Genomic DNA, 20,189 nt, shown 5'->3' with positions numbered 1-20,189 from the left:
TGCGCCAGCCCGACACAGGTTAAACTGGTATATAGGGCAGATGAGTCTAGGGTAGATTAGTATAGGCTAGATTGGTATAGGGTAGATTGGTATGTAGGGTATAACGGCATAGGGTAGAATGGTATAAGGTAGTTTGGAATAGGGTAGATTGTCCTGCCACCGCAAAGTCCATCATTTTGTACTTTATATGATGTGTGGGGGGATGATTTTTAGGGGAAAAAATCTATTTTATTCCAATACATTTATTTTTGTATGTTATTACTGCTCCATAAACCTTAAAAGGCAGTCAGAACATTCAGGGCTTCGCCCTGATGCGAGCTGTGTTGTTCAATTTTCGTTATAAACATCATTAAAATAAGCTAAAAACCTTTCGATAATTTAGAATGCACTTAAGCGTTTATGGTCGGGATTGTCAGTTCGCAATCAAATCTCAAAATTTTCTTTCGCAAATTGTACAATGAAGTAAATCAACCCGCATAGATTAAATGTTTAATCCAATTTGAACTCTTAACTTAGATGCTTTTACATGGGACTGTAGCACCTCATCAATTTATGTCCCTATCCATCTGCTAAAAACATTCGAAGCAATATGATTCTCTTTTGATATCTTTTTTGTTCCGACTTTCGCAACGAAAGAAATAACGGAATGTTTGTGCTCGGGGTGGGTTTTTTTCTTCAGACAAATTTCGAATTTTTAACTAGCCCTTTTTGACGGAATATTTTTTTATCATTCGAAAGGTATTGTTGTCCTGAGCTTGAAATTGAAAAGATATTTTACCTGTGATCATTTTTCGTATGGTTATGAGGGTTTAAAGGACCAATTTGGGACAATTAACGCGCGATATATTTCACGCTATTAACGCGTAAGCGGAGATTTAATCCGTCCTAGAAATCGCTCCGAATTGTTTGAAGGAAGCTTATTTGCCATAATTGGTTTGTTACTAGGAGCGAAATATATCACGATGAACTTTATATGTCATGTGGGGGGATGATTTCCACAAAACATCTTAAATTAAAAAAAAAAAAAACAATTTTATTTTTTTTATATTCAATTTTTTCGCCATGTTATTACTGCTCCGTAACCTTAAAAGGCAGTCGGAGCATTCAGGGCTTCGCCCTGATACGAGCAGTTTTGTTTCAATTAAACAACTTTCAGTAAAGAGTTTTCTCAAAATCTAATGACAGTACATAAAAAATGAGGTTTTTTATTCGGCAATATTTTTTACAACCTGTTCTGAAAAAACGGCATAAAACACAGTCAGTGAAAAATACCAACCACTCTGATCCAGCAGGAAACTTCAAATCCCTGCTTTTGAGCATATTTTCCCCATGACAGGAAATTACCCTGAACCTTTCGGCTGCCCTTGCGAACGTGCATGAGCCTGAAAAACCTAGAATCAGGATCCAAAAAAAAACACCATAATTTGATCTCCCGACTGGCTTTTTTAAGATGAGAAACTAACTGTAAAAATATTTCAGAATGTTTATGATGGAAATAGGTTTATACAATATTCTGATTATTGAATTTTTAGCAGCTGAAAAACTCAAGAGCTAGATATATAAATTGACATCAAACTACTTTGCCCTCTAATTTTAGAACTCTTATAAATTTTGGAAAGTCAACAAATCTTGTTTTCGAACAGTCACCCACGATATTCCTCTATCTCGAGGATAAATAAGACGGCTTTCTAACTGAAATTAGCTCATGAACTTAACTATTAACTATTATTAAAAGATTATGTAAAATTTCCAAAAGAATCGTTCTCTGCCTAAGTCCGCTAGTACGATATATCATTTTTGTCCAGAAATCCACAAAATATATGCCAAAACATCAGTTTAAAGTCAATATCATTTTATTTGGCTAAATCTTTTGTCATCCAAATTGCTCAAAAACTTATTCAATATTTTCATTCTTTTTTGAAGGGGGTTTAGGTGATAAAATGATTTCTTCATCACATATCCAACATTTCAGGTTTGTTGCTACTTATGCTAATGATTCATCATTTGTCGAGCCTTATCCTCAATTTTCTTGAACTTAATTTATTTCTACCTTAACGTCAGTTAAACCTAGATCATTCATCAATAAAGGTACCATTTACTAAAACTAGGGGAGGAATTAACAGAAAGAACGAAAAGGATTGGGATGTTCTTAAACTAAAGTATTGGTCTTTTTATGACAAAATTCGGACATGCAGCGAATGAAACAAAAAATAACGCACTAAAACCAATGTAAAACGTTAACCACATAGCACCAAACACCAAGTTTAGTTTCAGCACCAAAACGTAAGGTTTCACAACAAAAACTAAAGCTAATACACTAACACATCCACTTTTTATTGATAATATAGGTTTCATATGATAGCTTAAGCACTAGAAAATTGACTTTTACCAACCAAAATTTTAGGTTTCAGTCTCGGTTTCAGTTATAGGGTCAAACGTTTCAGTTGAAATAAGTACAATTTCCAGTTAAAAATTTAATTTTCTGTAAGCGGATTCGGTTAAAACAGCAAAAATTGAACGAGTAAAACCCAAATTTGGATAGCGCAAGCAAAAATCTTTTGTTAGTTTCAGATATCAGAACACATAAACCATAAACTGAGTTTTTGGTCTCAAAACTGAATTTCGAACGTCGAATTTTCACTTTTTACAGAAAACGAACGGTGTTAAAATCCAACAAAACAACTGAAAAATTTGATTCCTTAGGCCGAAACCTACGTTTCAGAATTGGTGTTTTTGGTTTCAGACACAAAAATTTTGCGTCCCAACTCAAAATTTTGTAAATTATAGGCAGATAAAAGGAATCCTTACTGCACTAACCAAATTTTAAAATCAAAAAACTTCCAGAAGGTGTTAAATTGAGCCCTCAAATTTATAGTTTCAGCCAAATAAAAGTGAGGTTTCAGGCTAGAGTTTTCAAAATTTCGGCAACTTTATTGCTGGAATAGACATACATTAGAGGTACTCCCCTAGATTTTCAATTTCAAAACTCTAAAACCAAAGGATCATAGCATAGTTTTGGTTATAGAAATCATAGCTTTAGCCCCAAAATTTTAGGTTTCGGCAAACAAAATTGTGATTTTGATGTTAAACACCAGTTCAAGGATCTACATTACAGTAGACCAGCTATCAAAAACCAACTTTTTTATAAACTGAAATTTTTTGATTTCAGAGTTTTTGGTTTCAGACTTGAGAAACTAGGTTTAAAATATCAATAGTTCGAACTTTCTCAAAATTTTTTGCATGATAAAGGCTAAACAAGTTATGATAAAGCCTTTGGACAACATTAAAGATATGTCCCAATCCCCCGGATGCTACAGTCGAACCTTCCAACGCACGCCGAGAACGACATTAAAGGCGTTGATACCGCAGTTGCAGTGAAAAGGAGGCTCAGAATGTTCTAGAATGTCAAATTTTCAAAAAATCGATTCGGACTGGAGCATTTGTGAGAAATGCCAAAAACGGCCATTTTGACCAAAAATATACAAAAAAAATACAGAACAGCCGATTGCAAGACGGAAAATAATCGATAAAAGAGAGGAAAAAAAATAAACGTAGCCGCTTGTCGTAACACGAGTTTACGACAAGCTGCTTACCAACACAGGATAAAGGAGAAGGAAGGTCCAGTGAGACGGATCCAAACCCTCCCGAGCAACAAAATTGGAGAGGTAACGACGTTATTTCCGGGAGAGTACGGAATTGGATGCCCGGTGCCGACAGAGAGACTTTTAAAAGAAATCAACGAAATTTTAGCTGCTGTAACGCCCTGAACGTGTTTAATTTACTCCGATATTAATTTGGTATATAAGAGCATGAGAATCGAGGAAAGAGTCAACCCATATCTTGATGGATTTAGTATAACTGTCAGTAAAAAATATCTATTTGTGGTTCACCAGCTGTATTTTTTAAAGTAATCAAGTTGTCTGGGGATCCGAGACCCAGCTATGTGGTTATTTTTGCATGTAAGCGAAAGCTGATCGAAAGTCGTTTGGCTGATGGCCTAAAAATGGTAACATAGCACTTAGCCATTAACAGACCAGAAAACAACTGGCTACGTCAAAATTATTAAAAAAGGGTAGGATTAAAGTAACTGACATCAGTTAGTCGTCAATCGGTACTTATTCTACGCTCTGTCACTGTGAAATGTCTCGGCGAACGTTACAAACAAAACTCAACTTCAGTGACCATAGTTTCAGGTTTCAGATTATAGTTTCAGTCCTAAAAAACTGACAAAAAGCTAAGGTTTTAGCCAGTACTTACTTCAACAAATAGTTGAAAAAAACTGATAATCATAGAAAAGGCATTAATAAACTTCACAACAACAAAGTTCAGGTTTCGGCTAAAAGTTTTAGAACACAAAAACCTTACTAAAAATATTTAAAATTTTTTTCATAATTTCTTGCCTTTCTTTATTAATAAATTTTTTTAATAACCAACAAAACCTAGGAAGTTTTCAGTACCCTATTACATACTAATCGAAAATTTAGTTTCGATCAGCAAAAAAATAATAATCAACGTCAAAAAATAATGTCAACACATTTTATAATTGACGCCAGCACAATAAATTTAAGACTCAAACTGGGAAGCGAAGTCTCCAACATCATATGGTACATCACTAAATCTCGGGAGGATTATTTTAGTACTTTATCATAACACCCTAACGACAATAAACACGAGTTATACGGTTTTTTTTCGACGATATACTCCAGAAATAACCACAATTCTTCAGCAAGTAAAATTACCAAATAATATAACTTTTATGCCACAATAACGGTTAATTGCTTCACTTCCAATCGCTTTTTAATATCATCTTATACCGAAACACAAAAAAAATTTAACAAATTTCTATTAGAAACTATTTTTTTCCCTCAAGATCTGAATTACCCAAAAACATTACTAACAAATTGATTAAAATTTAGGATTCATTAAGTTTAAAAAGTTGTTATTTTATAAATTGTTTATGATATCGAAATATACTTATAACTGCAAAACAATATTCAATACTATCATCACTTTTTATAAGACAAATACAACAGCATTTAATTTGAAACTAAAATTATAAAATAAATCACAAAAACTATTTTGTATATCACCAATATCCAAAAGGATCAAGTCACCATTTTTCCGAACAATCAAATAGAAAAAATCAAAAATTAACCATTCTTTCCCGCAGCAATACCCCAGAAACAATTTCTATTCTAAAAAAGTTGAACCGAACCAATGGCATTACTGATATGACCAACTAAAATTTTATTCATCAAACCCATTAAACATCCCAAAACTTGAATGAATTTACTCAATCCTCATAATTTATTAAAACACAATACATCCAAACCTTCTCTATACCATTAACCTAAAAGATTAAGCACCACCGTAGATCTTGGACAGCCAAAACCAACTTTTAATGATGATCAATGAACAGCAAGGAAAATGGAATTCTTCGTGCGAGGCTTGAGCACATCAGGCTCAAAACCAAAGGCATATCAATTTCTAATTGAGAATCAACCCGCTACCAGGCTACAATTAAAAGTTCACAAAGCTACAAAAGAGTGAGTTTTGCAGTGAGTAGTGAGTTTACTGGAACAGCATCCAGTAGCATAGATAATAAACTTGAAATAGAGGGAATATAGATCAACTTAAAGAGTTAACAGGACTAATGAAGGATCATAAAATAAACGTAAAATAAACGCAGCTTAAAATCCAAAAGAACATAGAAACCAACAAAACGACCCAATATTTTGCAAAAAGTGTTGCATGTCAGGCCCATACGATAAACCAATGCTTTAAAAATAAATATCAACAGAAGCAAAATTATGCATCGCTTCAAACAAGAGAGAATGCAACCATAAAATTTTACAACTGTAGCTATAGATCAAGAGCAGACAACAATTTTAATCATCTAAATCCTCAGGGAGAATTCAGGCATATGTAAAACTGCAATGAAAGCTTTCAATGGCGTGACAGGTCGAACAGTAAAATAACCTTTCAACCGAAATAACGGTTATCATTCACCTTACCAGTTCCACAATTTAATTGATGATGACATTCCAGGAAACTACACTGATGATGAAAGTGGAATTGTTAATTTAAACTAGATCAGTCTCCATCTGAACCAAAAATACATTTGTATATTGACTTATATCAACATCTAGACACTGGAGCAACAAGTTCGCTGATTAATTTTGACAGTTTTGAACATTATGGTAACATACAGCCTCTATCAATTAATAAGTCAAATTAAACACCGTTGCTGTAACCGGGAAAAAAACCTAAACTTATAGGTTTTACAACTTTTGACTCTACTTTAGGTACTAACACTGATAATTCGGTAAGAATTAAAGCATGGATTTCAGCCAAAGACGGATGCGATCTAGACATATTAGGAATGAATTTCTTTTCTCAAAACATAAAATCAAATATTTTTTCAAGTTCAAAGTTACAATTTAAAAAACATCAACATATAATAGCACCTATTGGTAATACAAGAAGCAAACAATATCGATATCTTAGCTTTTGTCAAAAGGTTTTTCTCGATCAAAACATAAACTTTGCACCAAAATCATCCTGCGTTAACTCAATTTCTCCAGCGGGCATTTTTTTTGAATTATGAACATCGTTTAGACTTGATAACTCTTTGAAACAAAAAGGCATTAATGCATAGAGTACATGTTGTAAATATGAAGCAAAGTCAATCCAAATCGTACTCAAAAAGTCCAGAGAATCAAAAGTAATTATCAGCAAAGGTTCAATAGGCCAAACATTTGAAATCGTTCCAATAAAACAAAATCTTTTTTCCTGGCTTAAAGCGATTATAATTTTTGCAAAAGCTTTTATAACGCTTAAAGTTTGTGCAGTATACCTAATTTTTTGTATACTGAGCAGTAAATTTAAATTATTCTTAATGAAAACTAATAAAACGAGTGTTCCTTATTTTCTTATAGGATGTCAGGAATCAAGAATTTTTTTAACGCTTTTGTTGATCATTTCTATTCAAGCAATTGCGAGAAGCATGGGTTGACTGAAAACAAAAATTTTTTGAACAGAAAAAGCTTCTTTTGTGTACATAATCACTAATTTCATCTGATATACTACAACGAATCATGAATTATGAAACTCAAAAGGATGTGCCAAAACTGCGTATATACGGATTAAATTCTTTATCGACATCGAAAACAGTCAAGTACGTCATCAAATATGGACCATTTTCAGAATAAAAAAAGATAGAAGGATTGGATCGCAATGGCTTAGACAAAAAGTTTTTGAACTAAAAAAAATGCAAAAGATATTGCAAAAGGCCAGAAGCTTGAAATAAAATAAATTTACGAGTCTATAATCTTTTCATTTTCAAGCGGTTTTATCACTGAAAAATCAGTATTACACTTAAGGGAATGTGAATTACCCTACATACAATAACGAGAACTAATAGTCCGATTTTTTTTCATTTTTTCAAAACTGGATTCCTTTTGAACGATTCGATAATTTTTTAACAAACTAATTTGTCAGATATCTAAAAGAAAATAAGTCACCATACAGAATGACGGGTTAAAATGTTTTGCCTTGAGAAGCAGACATTGAAGCGATAAGCGCCCGGTCGTTTTGGAGCCTAACAAAGAAACAAAGAAAAAGAACACCTGCAAATCAAAGACTGAAATATTGAAGGCTTTTTAATATGTAAAAACTGAAAAATGAGAATACTAAAAACTTTCCAAGGACCGGAAGATAAAAGATATCCGATTAAACAATGAGTTTGAAGATTAGAATAAGGCAAGGTTACTTTGAAGCAGTCTTGTTTTAAGATTGGACCTGTTTAAAATCTTATAATTTTTTTTATTCCCCCTCTCTTTTCCATTCGCTCAGTCGAGTTATTACTTTCCGGATTAATTTTGAATCTTTTTATTTAATTTTTTTCTTTTGATTTTCTTATTTTTCTATTTTTTTTAAATATGATTTTAGAATTTTTATAAGTTCCGGAAAATTAAAAGCAGCAATATGGATCTAGAAGAGCTAATGAGCCAACACTCTGAGAAACAATAGGCCGACAAATCAATCAGCAATCAAGCGGACTACAGGCAAATGAAGTGTTTGTTCAAAAGTAAACACTAGGTATTGACCCCATCCCTATTGGTACGAAAGAGAGTTGTTCAATAAATTTTTATATTGCTTATATTTAACTATCCATTATATAAATTCATTCTCTTTTCCAAGTATTGTTTCTACGAGAACTTTGTCAATAAATTTGACGATTTTAGGTGAGACTTATAACTTAGGCTAGATTACTAAAAAATCAACCATCAATGAGCGCCTAGTAAAAAGGGTTTTGGATCGTATCAGTTTTGCTCTTTGAAAAAAAACACGAGTATTTACCTTATCAATTTTTTCGTCGCTACGTTTTTTCTTTCGAGCTTTTTTGATTCCGTAATAGTGAAGCAAATAAAGGCCCTTTGCACAAAAATAGCAGTTGTAAAACAAACTTGTAGGCTACCGAACAAGTGGTTCGATCAGCATCCAAACTGAAACAAACGACACTCGAAAGAAGAGATACAGAGGCTTTTTCAACATGAACACTCAGAAAGGAATCGCCTATAAAAGTGGAAACCCAGCAAGGGTACATATCTAAAGTTTAATTGGAGTAGCAGAAAGTTTTTTGGATAGAAGCAAGAAATACGTTGATCTCGCTGAGATTTTGGAGATACTTCGCAAACTAATAAAGACTATGATGAACAAGCTTCGAAAAAAGTTCAGGGAATTAAACCACGAAAGGTAACCGCCCAATAATTTCCTCTGCATATGAAACAGGAAGTAAAATAACTGTCGAAGAATTAATGGATCTGGCCATTTTAGACCTTGTGGATGGGGTAGGATCCCCAAGCGCGTCTCCATGGTCTGGGCGGAATGAACTCAGACTGAGTGGCTTCTGGCGCGGTAGCGGAGTGGAATCTAACTGTCGCAAGCGCGCTGATTACAAAAAAAACTGTTTTTGACAAAATCGAGAAAAAGAAATACTCGACATATAGCACTCAGAATGCTTAGATCTAGACTTATGCTGAAATAGTTTTGAAAATATTGTGATTATTATATTTTCAGCAAATGAACCACTCAAAAAAACTATGATTTAATCATACTATTTTGTACTCTAGTTTTAGAACTCCCAAAAATTTTACGCTGTTGAATTTTGTTTTTCGGAGTGTTGAAAAGTTTTCGTTGATGTTAGTTTTGCTCAACAACAGTTTTTTTTCCTTAAAAAATGAGTAATTCCGCGATCAATAAAATAACGTCAATGCTACATTTTGATCCCTTTGCTCTTTTATCCGTAATTGTGAAGCAAACGACGGCTATTTTTTGCTAACCATAAGAGCTGTAAAACAAACTTATAAGCTACCGAATAAAGGTTTCGATCAATTATTATTTGCGATGAGACATGGCCAAAATGAAACATACGACAAACACAAGGAAACGAATCACTTATTAGAATGGAAAATCAGTATTCGCACTCATATAGAGAATGACTGGAAGGGCAGAAATGTTTTGGATGGAGGCAAGAGAAACAATTATCCGCTGAGGAAATGAGGGTACCTAGCAAAAAAACAAAGCTTTGATAACTAAGCATCAAAGAAAACGACTAAAGGAATTATTTCAGGAAAGGTATCGTCCCAATAATTTCCTCTGCATCTGAAACAGGAAGTAAAAGTAACTCAAGAAGAATAAATCGATCTGGGCATTTTAGACCCAGTGAATGCGGAGGACTCCATACGTGCCCCAGTTGTCTGGGTGAAATGAATTGAAATGGATCCGACTGAGTGGATTCTGACTAGGAAGCGGATTAGGTTCCGACCTCGTATGCTGCGCGCTGATTACAAAAAGTAATCCAGCAATTCCAAATCACCTACTCATGTTAGGATTAAGGAAGAAACTTTAACTAGAACTTAACCCGAGAGAGAACTGCCTACGATATCGCAAGAACCGATGACTACTCTCAACTCAACACGTCATGTTCCGGACAACCCAGTGACTCATATGTAAAAGCTAACTTAACAACCCTACCTATATGGAGTAAGTTTTTAAAATCTAACAAACCAAAGTGTGCGTATCATCAACATTCTACAAACCAAAAGTCAGAAAAATTAAAAGGAAACAAACAGACGGCAATTATACACAATTTTAAAAGAGCATACGATTTTAAAACGCACCACTTGAGGTGACAAGAACTTTCCTAAGATCTAATAAGAAACAAAGATTTAAGCAAAGATTACACTTATCACATTCGGAAAAAAAACGAAACAATCATCATCATCATCATTGTGTTTGTCACCCTCATCTGGAATTCGAAGGTTGTCCGGACTAACTTTCTTCTGCAGATTGTTCTGGAACCTGATCTAAACTACATTTTATTATTTCATATAAATTAGATGTTTTACCACTGTAAAATATTTAATATTAACCAATCATAATCCATCTAACTAACAACCCACTTATTTGTAAGTGCTGAAATTACTTGTAATTTCAGCACCAGAGAGATTTGAATTTAACTTAGAAAATAGTTACCTCTCCTCGAGAACTTCAGCAGCCGCAATAAAACCAGTATACTCTAGATCTATTGAGCCTAGCAGAGACTAGTTAAACACACTGAGACTAGTAGATATAAGGGTAAGATTAGGATCGGTATTAGACTAAGAAGTTGCACGAATCTATCCGGCCGAAAATAAGATAGCGTGACGAACAGACGGTGTACCCTATCCGAAATTACTCTATGAGTTATACACCTCAAACTCCATCTGGTGCGACCATAAGTCTCGAATAAAGACCTTAAAAAACAAGATAGCTTAGAATTAACCAAAAATAGATTAGAAATAGACAAAACATTTTCAAAATGTTACACGACAATAACTTAATTGAATGGTCTCTACGACTCAATAGATCAGAGCCGCTATTCCGTACAATACGAGAACTACCCGGTATTGGAAAAAGACCTCGGACAAGAGACGATATACGACTACATAGAAACTTGCCATTTAGTTTCATGGTCGTACGGCAAAAGCCAACACAAACTTTTATATTTAGAATTTTATTAGCAATGAATTTATATTTTCATTTGCAAACATAAAATCCTTGAAGAAAATCTTCAATGAATATTTCAGGCGCTAATTAAAATTATTACTGTTCAATAGCGATTGATAAAAACATCTCAAATCGTTCCCTCCAATTCTGCAGTATTATATAAAAAATATTTGAAAAAATAATTTGAAAATTAAAAAACAAAAATTAGTAGCATGACAATAAATTGTTAGTAAATATAAATCATCTTGTTGTTCCAGCTTCATCACCTAAACATAACAGCAATCATAAATAAACTAAAATCATCAATACTAAAATTTAATTAATTTTAGATATTTCACAAGGTTTATCTTCAATCTTATATCCCTTAAACTTAATTTTATTTAATCTTAAGCCAGATCATCAAGGCTTTCCTTGGATCTAATTTAATTTTCGATTTTATATTTTTAATTCTGATCATCAAGGCTTATCCTTGGATCAAAAAGAACAATTTTGTTCTCCCCACCCACTTATCAAGTGTCTAACGACCTCAAACGTCGATTCACTACCCAACCTTTTCAATAGACCCAGGACTAATAGAAATTTTTAAAACACTAACCATTCAAATTAAGCTAAACAGTGAAGAACTTCGGTTATTCATCCTTCACTTGACCCCTCCTCTTATACGACCCAGGATAAATCTTAAACTTAGTAAGTTTAAAATAGTATCTAACGAACATCTTGCGTTCTCATTATACCTGAACCTTGTGGATCGATTTACTATCCACCAACCCTTGAACACAATCACTACCCCTAAGTAAGAATAAGTAAGTCAACACCTTAGCGTATACTAGCCACGAGAAAGTAAAGTCAATCTCCGGAATCGATACAATTTTCTCTCCAACCCTGAACAAAAAGACCTAGGTTAAGCTAACCAAAAAATCGTAAGGAATAACAGTCTAGGAAATTAAAATCACTAAAAACAATTTTGCATCCATCATCCTAAACCTTATGTCATTGAAAAACCTAGGAAATAAACAAACAATCGTAATACACAACTGCGAAAAAGAACAATCAAAAATACGATCTTGTAATAACCCCGCATACACAAACAGTTGAATACATTCATACAAAACGACAAACACTAAAAAGAACAATTTTAAACAAACAAAGACAGATAACACGAAAAAGATTTTCAAAACATAGAAATGCATTCTCCGAATCAGAAGTCAGTAGTCTAGACGCACTATACAAAATAGAAGATTCAATAAGTAAAAATTATCCAACCCAGGATCCAATATATTTTTCCGATTCAGAAACAACTTCAATTTCACCGAAAAAAAGAAAAAACAGAATAAAAAAGAAATATAAACACAAACCAGTACATTTATACAATTGGAATCAACCAATTAGACATATTAATAAATACATATTAACAGTTGTCAAACGAAAAAACGAGCAACACTCAAAGTGACGAAAGTCCAGACGAAGAAGCAGTTTTTCCCTTTGTTATAAATTCACTAAATGATAGAGGACAAACACGATTTTGCAAAAATTTACTGGTAAATTTGTTTGAACCAGGAATCAGTCAGAGCCGCTATTCCGTACAATACGAGAACTACCCGGTATTGGAAAAAGACCTCGGACAAGAGACGATATACGACTACATAGAAACTTGCCATTTAGTTTCATGGTCGTACGGCAAAAGCCAACACAAACTTTTATATTTAGAATTTTATTAGCAATGAATTTATATTTTCATTTGCAAACATAAAATCCTTGAAGAAAATCTTCAATGAATATTTCAGGCGCTAATTAAAATTATTACTGTTCAATAGCGATTGATAAAAACATCTCAAATCGTTCCCTCCAATTCTGCAGTATTATATAAAAAATATTTGAAAAAATAATTTGAAAAATAAAAACAAAAATTAGTAGCATGACAATAAAATGTTAGTAAATATAAATCATCTTGTTGTTCCAGCTTCATCACCTAAACATAACAGCAATCATAAATAAACTAAAATCATCAATACTAAAATTTAATTAATTTTAGATTTTTCACAAGGTTTATCTTCAATCTTATATCCCTTAAACTTAATTTTATTTAATCTTAAGCCAGATCATCAAGGCTTTCCTTGGATCTAATTTAATTTTCGATTTTATATTTTTAATTCTGATCATCAAGGCTTATCCTTGGATCAAAAAAAACAATTTTGTTCTCCCCCACCCACTTATCAAGTGTCTAACGACCTCAAACGTCGATTCACTACCCAACCTTTTCAATAGACCCAGGACTAATAGAAATTTTTAAAACACTAACCATTCAAATTAAGCTAAACAGTGAAGAACTTCGGTTATTCATCCTTCACTTGACCCCTCCTCTTATACGACCCAGGATAAATCTTAAACTTAGTAAGTTTAAAATAGTATCTAACGAACATCTTGCGTTCTCATTATACCTGAACCTTGTGGATCGATTTACTATCCACCAACCCTTGAACACAATCACTACCCCTAAGTAAGAATAAGTAAGTCAACACCTTAGCGTATACTAGCCACGAGAAAGTAAAGTCAATCTCCGGAATCGATACAATTTTCTCTCCAACCCTGAACAAAAAGACCTAGGTTAAGCTAACCAAAAAATCGTAAGGAATAACAGTCTAGGAAATTAAAATCACTAAAAACAATTTTGCATCCATCATCCTAAACCTTATGTCATTGAAAAACCTAGGAAATAAACAAACAATCGTAATACACAACTGCGAAAAAGAACAATCAAAAATACGATCTTGTAATAACCCCGCATACACAAACAGTTGAATACATTCATACAAAACGACAAACACTAAAAAGAACAATTTTAAACAAACAAAGACAGATAACACGAAAAAGATTTTCAAAACATAGAAATGCATTCTCCGAATCAGAAGTCAGTAGTCTAGACGCACTATACAAAATAGAAGATTCAATAAGTAAAAATTATCCAACCCAGGATCCAATATATTTTTCCGATTCAGAAACAACTTCAATTTCATCGAAAAAAAAAGAAAAAACAGAATAAAAAAGAAATATAAACACAAACCAGTACATTTATACAATTGGAATCAACCAATTAGACATATTAATAAATACATATTAACAGTTGTCAAACGAAAAAATGAGCAACACTCAAAGTGACGAAAGTCCAGACGAAGAAGCAGTTTTTCCCTTTGTTATAAATTCACTAAATGATAGAGGACAAACACGATTTTGCAAAAATTTACTGGTAAATTTGTTTGAACCAGGAATCAGTCCATGCAAATCAGAATTCCCAGCAATAAAAATCAAAAGACAAATTATAGAACATTATTTAAAGGAAATATGTAACCTAACACAACAATACGGAATCAACACCATAGAAATCAGTACACCAAGAACATCACATAATAACTATGTTATTCAAACAGACGATACCGATTTAGAAATTTCAAATGTATTCACAGAAAATATCAAAAGCAAATAATATCACAACTCACAGAGAGCAAACTCGATATTCACCAACGAAGTTTTTGCAATAATATATACTTATTTATCTATATTAGAAAGAACAGAAGCTCAAAGTACATCACCAGTCCATACATCAGAACACACAAAAGTAAGAAACGAATTCGCCGCTTTCTCAACATTTCTAAACGCAATTCGTGAAAATTTTACTAATGATGTTTCACAAAATACTAAACATGATTTACAAAAAATACTAGCATGGTTTACAATTGATTATTTTACACATAATTTCGACTTAATTGAACAAGCAAGAAAAAACTTTAGACCCCAAAGCACCAATAACGACACTGTCATTGCAGAACAATCAGATTACGTTTGGGACCCTGAATGGTCTCATCCAGCATTTTTAAATTTTCCAGTAGACATCTCAAGTCAAGCAATAAATACAATATCTCTTCACCCAGATTATGTAAAAATAATACCACTAACAATTGATGCAACACCTTTAAACTGTAATACATTTTTACCCGACACACAAAATAATAGCTTAAACTCAACAGTTATACATCATGAAAACCTCAATGGAACTAGAAATCTTACACAACAAGATATTCAAACACCATCACACTTCATAAATGAAGAAATAGTCCACACAACAGTCACAACAACACAACAAAGTATCTCACCGATACATCCAAATCTTACAACACCAAAAATAGAAATACAACATTACCACAAGTAACCTTACAATCAACCGTTAAACCCACGGTTGCCCCTAAGTATTCACATATCGATTACCAGACATATAGACCAATGACAAAACCGCCAAGACCACGAAAAACTTTCACATGAAGCAATTTTGCAGAACATAACTAAAATTACACACATTCATCAAAAACAAATCACCCTCCACGAAGAAATAACAACCACGTATGTTCTCACTATTGGAATCTCCCAAACACATCAACCAACTCAGTAAACTTTCAAAATAATTCACACCCTCACAAGATCACAGTGAAAATTACCCATTTTTCCAACAAAATAAGAATAAACAACAAACACCTTATTACACGAATTATTTATCATCTGATGATGATGATTATTATCTTATTATCAACCAGATATTTTTGCACCATACACACAAGAATATCGCACAAAAAGACCGCGACAATCTCAAACATCCCATATGAAAATTTACCCACAAAATCCAACAGATATACAGAATCAACAACCAATGCATATACCAAACTCAATTAACACACAATCGTTTCAACCTATACAATCACAAAACCCAATGACTATGAATTCCTACCAACCAACCCAAATGCAAAATGAAATACGATTACCATATTACCTTCAACAACATGAAATAACAAAAAACCAACTTACAAATTTCTCACAAATACCAAATGCCGCAGAATCACTACAAATGACGATGAATCCAAACCTCATGGGAGGATCGTCAATAACATCTAATAAACCATTAATGGTATTCACAGGAACAGACCCCGAATACTCAGTAGAAGATTACCTAAATGCAGTCACAGCAAATTTAATTTTGAATATAGGACCCGAACCAATTAATACACCACTCCATCAAAATTGGATACATAGACGCACAGCGTTAATACAAACAACACTAGATGGCGCAGCCCAAAAACGGTTTTCAGTATTACCTATAGACATAAAATCAGGTTGGAAAAGATTCACACAAGAATTTTCAAAAATGTTTGATTCTGAACGAAACAAACAACATCAAAGAGTTTTATGCAATGAAATTCGCAGATTACCAAATGAAACAATTAAAAAACTAGCAGTTCGAATCGAAACACTAGTTCGAAAAGCATATTCACTTAATACACATGATTACAAAAATACAAAAATGACAGAAATTTTAATGATGACCTTAACACCACAACTCAGAAAATTGCTATCAAGAAAAGTGCATCTCATCCCTCCTCAAATCGAGAACCAGATTTAGATTTTAGAAAACTAGTAGATAAACTAGAACAAGCAGAAATCACAATGAAACTTGAAGAAACAGAGAATCTAAAACTACAGTATGTTAATCACATTGAAACAAATACAACACATATAAATAACATACAAGAATCAGATATAGATCTATCTGAAAAAATCACTGAAATTCTAAACATCTATGAGAAGAACCCAAGTTATAAGGGTAAACCATCTTTTAAAAAATGGTGTAATTTTTGCCGACGATACGGACACAGTATCTCCGAATGTAGACAAAAACAACAAGACAATCAAAATAAACCTCAAAAGCAAAAAGAACCAAATAAGTCATTTTATCAATACATGAAAAAGGATCAAAACCTACCAAACAAAAATATACACAGTAATAATAGTTCTGGAAAACCACTTCCAAGCAAATCGAATTATTCTAGAAATCAATCACCATATAACTCTAGTTATAGCGGTAGATCACCCGAACAAAGAAATTCGCGAAATTTCTCACGAAACAGATATAATCGATCGAATAGTCGAAACAACTATCCACGATCGAATTCAAACGCAACAGAATTTGTTTCTGCATCCAGTTCCCAATCAAACGCAAGGAATAGACACTATTTCAACAACAGATCACGAAATTCATCATACAATAGAAAAAGAAACTATTCAAACAATAGAAATAGAAGTTACTCAAATAATCGAAATTAAAATTATCCAAACAACAGACCACGAAATAATTCATATAATAGATCAAATGATAACAATTAGAACAGATCAAGAAATAATTCACAAAATCGGAACTGAAGTTATAACAATCGATACAGAAATTATTCCCAGTCACCTCATAGGAATAATAACCGTTACCCCGATTCTCAATATCGATATAGAAGTAACACACCAAAGCATCAAAGACAAATCAATCAAGTACAAACAAACGAAGAAACAACTTCAGACCCCCAGGTATTGATAACACGGAAAATAATGAATTACAATTAAACCACATAAATTGTGAATCAACAGATACTGAAAGTGATATAGATAATACTATGACAGTAAATATGATAACAGTCGAAAATGACTATGAACCTATCATATACAAACAACCCTTCAGTTCACACATATACGAAAATCAATAAGAAATTTTGAATAATTATTATATGGGACCAACTAATAATAACTCACAAGTTACTCAAGAACTAAATGAAATTAACACTTTTATTAAACATAATAAAAATGACGAAAAACAATGCTCAAATAATCATATTCATCGAAACATTCAAAAAGAACAACCACGAAAAAAAATTTGGACAATCCCATTTCTCTTAGAGAGCCCAAAAAATAAAGAATTTCAACCACCAGATCTTGAAATTGATTTTTTAATAGACTCAGGAGCAGAGTCAAATATCATTAACATCCCTACATGGAATGAAATCAGTACACTGCATCCGAATTTAAAACCTCTCGAAACATCTAGTAAATTAGCAACAGCACAAGGATCAACATTAGTAAATTATGGAAAAATCTAACTGTCCCTTGTTCCCACAAGAACAAGGGAACAATACAAGATTCTAAACAAACCATTCAAACAAACATTTCATATTACTGATATTAAACATAATATCATTGGAATACCATTTATCACTAAATATATACCCACAATAATCATCTTAAGTAGTAAACTCCATTTAAGAGATAAACATACAAGAGTGAAAAACACAGCCTTAACATTCTTTCAAAGATTAAACAAACAACCACCATTTTTCTCAAAATTCTACCCTATTTATAATCAAGAACGAAGACACCTGAAACCGTTATCAGGAAACGTATATACCTTTTCAATAAAACAAGTTCATCAGTATGACAAAAGTCAAAACAGACAACAACTTTTCATGTCAGATTTCGAATTTAGACCTTTTTAGACCATAATTTCCTATTCACAAATTTTTCAAAATCACAATCTCATCTATAAAATATGTGAAAAACACAAATTCTGATATCATTTCACTATACGTGTATAATAATACACCAAATAGAATAACACTACCCCTAGGACTCTTGGGATATTGTGAAACAAATGCTACAACTTCACCTGTAAAAGAAATAGCATACAGAGTTACTAATATATTACAACTATTAGATATTTGCCAGTCAACAATTCTTAATGAAGAATTGTCCATAAAAAATATAATAAGCAATGAAAAAAGAAAAACAGAATATTTCACAAAAACCCCATATTTCAAACCAACATTCAACATAAAAAATTATACAGAAGAACAACAAAAATTCTTAACAATGTTTAATTTTCAACATTCACAAATAACACAAGATGAATTTGATAAATTAGCTAAACAACTAATAAAATATTCGTCAGTTTGAGCAACATGAAAATTTGAAGTTGGAAAAATAAGCTCATCCTTACACCTTCCATTAAAACCTGACGCAGTTTTCAAAAAACAAAGAGCAAGCAAGTACCAATTCACTTACACGACAAGGTCAATAGATTACTTAATATTTTAGAACAATACGAAATTATATCACCAGTAAATAAGGAAGAACAACCAAAAGGCAACACCTTTATCAACACTGTTATCATCCTAGCAAAAGGTGAATCACTAAAATTAGTTTTAGACGCTAGATATCTCAATTCACTAATTGATGAATCAAAAAGTAATTGGCCTATAGAACCAATACAAGTTATCTTAACAAAGATCAATGGTAGATACTTCAAAACCGCAGATATGAATAGTGCTTACAACCAAATGCCACTAGATGAACAATCAAGACGATTAACACAAGGACCAGCAGCTTTTTCAGCTTTCATCAGTAAAATTTTTAGACCACTAATACTCAAGAAAAATGCAATCACATATTTAGATGATGTTTCATGCAATCACAAACTAAAGACGAAATGTTTACAGTTTTGGAACAATATCACAAAATACTTCAGAACGAAAATCTGAAAGCAGCCCCAGATAAATCACATTTCTTCTTAACACGCGTTAAATTTTTAGGACATAATATTGAACGAAACACTATCACTACATTAAAATCACGCATTGATGCAATTCAAAAACTCCAACCACCTACAAATAAAAAGAAAATCCAAAAATTCCTTGGAATGTTGAATTTCTTACGCAAATATGTTAACAAAATGCAATTGTACTTAAGACCTTTCTATAACATCCTGAGACAACAAAACAATTTTGAATGGACCACTGAACATCATACACGATTTGACGAAATTAAAAAACTTTTAACAGAACAAATCTCAAACACCATTCCAGATCCAAACCAACCATTTTACGCAATGTCCGATGCTTCAAATTTTGGCATCGGCGCAGCGTTATTACAATCACATAGTGGAACAAATAAAATGAATCTTATATCAGCAAATTCACGATTATTTACACAAGCTGAGTTACGACTCTCCACTCTTATGAGAGCGTGTACAGCTATAATATACACACTTACGGAATATGAATTTCTGATACTTGGATCAAAACACCCAACAATTTTTTTTACAGATCATAAACCAATTATATTTCTTTTTACACAAAAATCAAAACCAAATCATAGAGTTTATAGATTTCAATTAATTTTGATGAAATTCCCAAACTTACATATAGTTTGCACAGCAGGAAAAAACTTTGCATTACCAGATACATTAAGTAGAAATACACCAACAGAATTACTTCCACGAA

General features: G+C 32.6%; 1 protein-coding gene across 2 annotated transcripts in view; it reads right to left on the bottom strand.

Annotated features, from left to right (window-relative positions):
* LOC134845453 (phospholipase DDHD1-like) overlaps positions 1-20,189 on the bottom strand; it is a 332,903-nt gene that overhangs the window by 244,259 nt on the left and 68,455 nt on the right. The gene's annotated exons all lie outside the window — the stretch shown is intronic.

Source organism: Symsagittifera roscoffensis, chromosome 5 (genome assembly GCF_963678635.1).
Source record: "Symsagittifera roscoffensis chromosome 5, txSymRosc1.1, whole genome shotgun sequence".
Classification (NCBI taxonomy): domain Eukaryota; kingdom Metazoa; phylum Xenacoelomorpha; order Acoela; family Convolutidae; genus Symsagittifera; species Symsagittifera roscoffensis.
Note: the sequence above shows the minus strand (reverse complement) of the source record. Positions and strands in the feature narration are given on the sequence as shown.